Source organism: Lepisosteus platostomus, chromosome 2 (genome assembly GCF_059453375.1).
Source record: "Lepisosteus platostomus isolate fLepPlt1 chromosome 2, fLepPlt1.hap1, whole genome shotgun sequence".
Lineage (NCBI taxonomy): Eukaryota > Metazoa > Chordata > Actinopteri > Semionotiformes > Lepisosteidae > Lepisosteus > Lepisosteus platostomus.
This window is the reverse complement of record NC_142612.1, coordinates 63,767,873-63,773,872: the sequence shown is the minus strand read 5'-3', so window position 1 is coordinate 63,773,872 and position 6,000 is coordinate 63,767,873. Positions and strand designations below refer to the sequence as shown.

Below are 6,000 nucleotides of genomic sequence, written 5' to 3'. Positions count from 1 at the left end.
TGTCCTTCTATAACTGTAAATGTCTGTCTATCTAGGAATTGTGGGAAAGTATATTCATTTATTTTACAACACTGGGAGGACATATAATATATAATTCCTACTTTTTCAATAAGGTTTGCATAACTTTGAATAATGTTGGCACTTAGAGACAGGTACTAATAAATATTAATAGCCAGAAATATGTTAAGAAACACCATAGGAAAAGAAGCATCTACAGTATAAATCCATTGCACTGCATAAGCTATACCATACTGATGAATCTGAGTAAAGGTGTAACAGTTGTCTGTGGCTTCTAAATTTAACTTTATGCATGAGAAAATCAGAATAAAAACTCTGTTAGGACAGTTCCACTAGTGCTGTGAGAGTGTTGTGAAAAGGCCAGATGTAATTAATGGTCATTCCATATTTCATAATACCTGCATTCTCTTATAAGACACAACAACTTTGAAAGGTGTTTAAGATAAGCTATCTATCTTCATTTAGTGGAGTTGGTAAACAGAAGATCAGGAGGTGGTTAAATTGTGATATGCTTTAATGCACATAAGTATTTTGCCTGCTGAGCACCTATTTGAGAACATCTTTTCTAGCATATCCAAACACATACAAACATCATAGCTCATGCACCAATAATCATATTTTGTGTTTTGGTGTTACTTTAATCCTTTATTGGGGTTTTCTCAGTCTTACCTTATGGCCCAGGTTGTTATTAGCACAGCCAGCAAGTTAACACCAAGCATTAAGATGTTCAATTCAACTTTATTTGTCATTATACTTACACGGGTGCATAGTATAGTGAAAAGTATTTCTCATTTGTCTCTCAGGTGCAGTATATAAATAGAACAGCAGACAAGACAATAGACAGAAATACAATAACAATAACAGTGTAAACAACAGTATGGTGTCAGTGCAAAATTGTCAAAAACTGCAAATACACAAACAGAGACAAAAACAGTGCAAACATATTTCAGCGAACAGTGCAAAAATAATAAGTAGTAATAGATAGAGTTGGAGATTATAACATGAGAAAGCGAAAGTTATCCATTGTCCCCCTAAAATTGTTTAGAAAAATGTTTTTTTCTAAATACCCAGAAATGTGGATTCACTTTGAACAGTGAAATCTTAAATTAGTTTTAAATATATACACAGAAAAAGAAAATTTTGGAAATTCACTGTTGTCTCAAAACATCAGGAATGAGGACATGGCAAAAGTTTAGGAGGATCTCTTGATGTGATGGATCAGGTGCTGGATTCTGGTCTGAGCAAGCTGCTGAAAGGGAGATGTCCCAGAGAAACACAAATTGAATGTACATGGTTACTCTTGTTAAAGCAGAGTTTAAGAGTGAGGGATTAAAAGAGAGACTGAGAAAGGCCAAGAACGTAAAGGAGCTGGGGTTGATGTATTGACTGGCCACTGCTGGGAGTGGGAGTGTCGAAAGTGGTAGAGGACAGATACTAAACAGGAGATTTGGAGGGTTTTTTGGCTCAAAGTAAATAGGGGGTGAGATCAGCAGCTATACAACAATACATATGACTGAAACCTTCCAGGATCATCACAATATCTGTGGTGCCTGCAATCTTCATCCATAATCTGCCTTAAATTTGGAACTGAGCAGACTAATATGTGAAAGCTCCAAGAGCCACACACACTCCTGGAGTGTTTTCAAGTGGACAAAAAGAGAACAAATAGTGCTTTAGATTAAAACCACACATTTTATTTTAAAAAATACTTTGCCAAGTAAAAAAGAAAGGCCCAAATGTTGTCTCTCTCTCTGAATATTCACCTCTAGAGACACTAAGTCTTGGTCTCCAAGACTGAAGTTTAGCCATGTTCATGAGGTCCAGCAGGGGGCATAAATGTGTCTCAGCACAGCAACCAAAAAGGCTTCTACAGAGGTATTAGAATCCTTGGCAGCTGTTGGGATGCGTATGTTCCAATTGGGCATAGTGTAGAGGAGCAATACAGTCCAATAAATTACACTGGGTGATTATTTTCTTACTCTATGTATTACCTTTACTTTTTGAAATGCCTTTGAACAGCCACATTTAAAGCGCCATTTCTTAAAACTGTCATTTATAGTGAAAGAAAGTGAAAGTCAACTTTATTTCCAAACCAGTCCTTCTGGTTGTTAGAATTGTTTGGGGTGGGCTTAAAATAACAAAAATATAAAGAAAAGACAGATGCAAGATGAGAAGAAAAAATCATAAATAACACACACATCATATACAAATATGGTATCTAGCATATACCTTGATAACAAAACAACAAATTCCGGTTAAATGGTGTGTAAGTGCCTAAAGTATTTCTGATACTTCCAGGGACTCTCATCCTCGAAGGTGGCAGCAGTGTGAGGGTTCTATGCTGCTGTAACAAAACCAAAACATTTAACTGTAGTGTTTTGCAAAGCAGTCTAGCTATACTAATCCAATTTAAATAAGCATGTTAATACATTCTTTTGTTTGGCTAGAAAATGTTAATGGAATCAGAATTACCAAAAACAAACTACAGGCTTTGGACTGAAACTAAAAATAATGTATTATTATAAATGGGGCATTAAATGACAGCAGTGAAAGTCAGCTTATTTTACGCAACAGAATACCGGCCAGAAAAAGATCAACACAATATTTATCATAACATCTACAGTGTCATCAGAGCAACTTGTGGCAGACATCCTATGCTTTCAATATACAGTACATTTTTTCATGGATCACTGAAGTGCAAAATGCAGGAATATGGACAAAAGGAATTAAATCCCAGATAAAAACACAAACAGATGTAGAAATAAAGCCATTAACATGAAAGGAGAAGTACAGTTCAACGATCTGCACATCCTAATGCGCTCCATGATTCTGCTCTCCTCAGATATCTGAAAAAGTGCTACAATTAATTCAAGTCACTTTCATCTCTAGAGATCAGCACACTGCTCGTCACAGGCATCTTTTCAACTCCACTTTATGTCTTTCCATTCCAGCATCTGGAAACACACAGGCAGTCAGACAGACACAGATAGGATGGCGGTTCTGGACACAGGATGGTGCATTCTTATCAATAATTCAATTACTCACCTAGCTGCTGATAATTACAAAGTCTGAGCAGAGAAACAGCTCTTAAAGTGATCACAGTAAATCAAAAGTGTTAATCAATAATTAAAAAGAATGCACAGATCAAATGACCAGATATAAATAATAACAAAATACAATATTAAAGCATTAAATCAGGCTGTGACAAAGACAAGGAGGTGAGGGTTTTTTGACCTTGTTGTACTGTATTCTGAACCGGCATTAAATCAATACCTTCAGTACCTTCTAGAAAATTAACTCATGACTAACTTCACAGCAGCTTCGTATTCTCCCAGACTGAAACTTCTCACCAGGTGCAGGGCTTGCATTTTGCAACTGACAACAGTTGAAGCTTCAATTTATTCCTGGTCTTCCTGTGTGCTAACGAAGAGGAGAGAGTGCATGGTGTTATCGCAGAGGTAACCAGGGCACAGAGAGTGGGAGGGAGGGAAGAGTGCTGTTATATATATATATGTTCAACACAGTCTTCAAATTGTGAGCTCAATAGTGCGGGTTTGATTTCGGGCAGCCTATTGTCATAACCCGGCTGTGTGGCTGCGGGAGAAGACGGTGAATAGAGAGTATGAACCATGATCGAGCTGCGTGGGAGGTGTTCTGTCAATAGGCCAGCAGGGCTTGTTTGAAAAATAATTTCAGCAAGACTCACTTAGAAGGGAGCTGTGAGCTCCGGGGTCATTAACCTCTGCGCACACTGCCTGCCGAGAGAGTAATAAAAACTCAGTCTGTTTGTCATTGGGAACCAGCATGTGGACTGCAGTGGTAACAAGGTAATGGTTTAACCCTGCGTCTGCTGCCTGGGAAATAAGCCTCTGGCAGCTGGTTTTTCACTACCTGCTGCTCCTCCTGATTGCTGCTGCTATACCCCCTCCTACTGCTGCAGCTTTCTACTATTGTAGTACAGTATGTAGTATGTTAGTACAGTATTGCTGCACACTACTACTGTTAATATCTCTAATGTGCAAACTGCTGTTATACATCCTGTTAACGTGGGCACTGATAATACTGTTGTGCACTTCTATTGTACATGCTGCTAATGCGCACACTGCTAGTACTGCTGATTGCTGTTCTATACACAGCCTTACAACAGCTGCTTACTGCACTACACATATCACTAGCACTGCTACTACTGAGGCAGTTCAGTGTTAATTCTGCTCCTATAAAAAGGTAAAAGGTCAAGTCCATGCCAGTGCCACTGCTCATCATTGTTTCTGTAGCATTAATCAGACCACCATTCATCCTAGGAATCACCCCCCCCCCCCAGCAATGCTGGTCTCCACTTATACAGCTGGATTGACTGGAACAACTGGGGTACAGAACCTCACTCAAGACACAGAAGTGCCTGCAGTGGGGACATGAATTCACAATCTGTCAGTTGTGAGTCTAAAGGCTCACCCACTACCCAATACACTATTCCAGCCCCACGTCTGCTACTACAGGTGCTATACAGTATGTAGCACCTTCTAATACATGCAATGAATCATAAAAAGGCACTGTTTTTGCCCCGCAGTTGCCTATGCAGAACTGCTGCTATTGTATTTACCATTGTTAATTTGACTGTACGCACCTCATTCTCAATAGTTTTATGTTGATATAAATATCAAAGTATTTTTAGATTGTTTGAAAAGATATTGAATACAAAATCAATAATGTAAATAGAATTTGCCAGAATTAAAATGAATTCTGAAAAAAGGGCAAAAAAAAACTTTTGGATGCCTGGAAGACACTGCCGTGCCAAACTGTTGAGCCTGACACTTTGTGATTGTGTCAGGCATGACTGGATGAGATCTCAAACTGTATCAACATGTAACTAGTGAACAATATGAACAAATTGCCTTTCCATTTAAAAGTCTCTCCAGTCAATCGGTGCAGTGGACAGTCTGGAATGTGTGTGTGTGAGAGAAAGTAAGGGGAGAGTTTGAAAATGGAATTTCTTCATCATCATTTCCATCAATGTGAAACAGGCCCTTTAATCCGTGAATGTATAACTTGAGAGAAAGTACCGTAATGTTTGTTTGTAGATGTCATAAGTGGTTTTCATCAATGTCGTTACAAATTACCTAAACTACGCTCAGGGTTGTGAAGATGTGGGCATGAGGGGAGGTGCCAGTGTCTCTGCTGTTTTAATAGGTGTTGCCTTGCTTCAGACAGCCAGTGGGTTTAGATCACGTTTCTCTATCATAACAATAGTTTCTTAATTGTGTATACACAGACTTTAATCATTGCAAAAATGTTTAGAATAACAACGGAAAGCTCGGATATAATAGAATCACTATTTGCAATGGCTGTGGTGTTAAAAGTAATCAAATTAAAAATAAATATTTTTTTATTAACCCAAAGAGGTGAGTTCTGAATGCATTATAGAACAGGGGGCCAGGAATGTGGATATCACTGGCACAACTCCAGAAGCCAGAACCCTAGAGAAACATTCAACACCACTCTTCAGAATCCACACTATTTCATTCATATTTCTAAACTTCCAAAGCTTTAAGGCAGAATCAGTCATCCTATTACAATATATCACACACATTACATGAGGTAAAAGAACAGATCATACTATTCAACAGTAAAAATAGACTCAGTGAGGTAATGAGTAAACACACACATTTTGAATCACAACAGTACAGTTTCACAGATCCAAATGTGCACAACAGGTCATCGCAGCTGAGAGAACTGCACTGTAAGCAGATCTGACTAAATTAAAAGTGAACAATGAGAACTGGACACCCTGCTCCTAATGCAGACCACATGGGAATTTACTGGAAACAGAATGCTTTTCCCAGATGAGGAGGAGGCTGGCATCTTAGAAGCAAGATAAGATACATCGTGACCGGGCAAAAACATATTCTCGTGTCATCCAGGTGAAAAACTCTTTGGGAGTATCAATGATATTCCCACATCAATGTAGCCTATATCAATCCTTAC

The 6,000-nt window shown here is 38.5% G+C and overlaps 1 long non-coding RNA gene across 1 annotated transcript in view; it reads right to left on the bottom strand.

The window, feature by feature from the left end:
- Positions 1 to 741: 741 nt before the first annotated feature.
- LOC148676752 (uncharacterized) overlaps positions 742 to 6,000 on the bottom strand; it is an 80,112-nt gene continuing 74,853 nt past the window's right edge. Inside the window, exon 5 of the long non-coding RNA XR_015928293.1 lies at positions 742 to 2,972. This is a non-coding gene — a long non-coding RNA (uncharacterized LOC148676752). The remainder of the gene's footprint in view (positions 2,973 to 6,000) is intronic.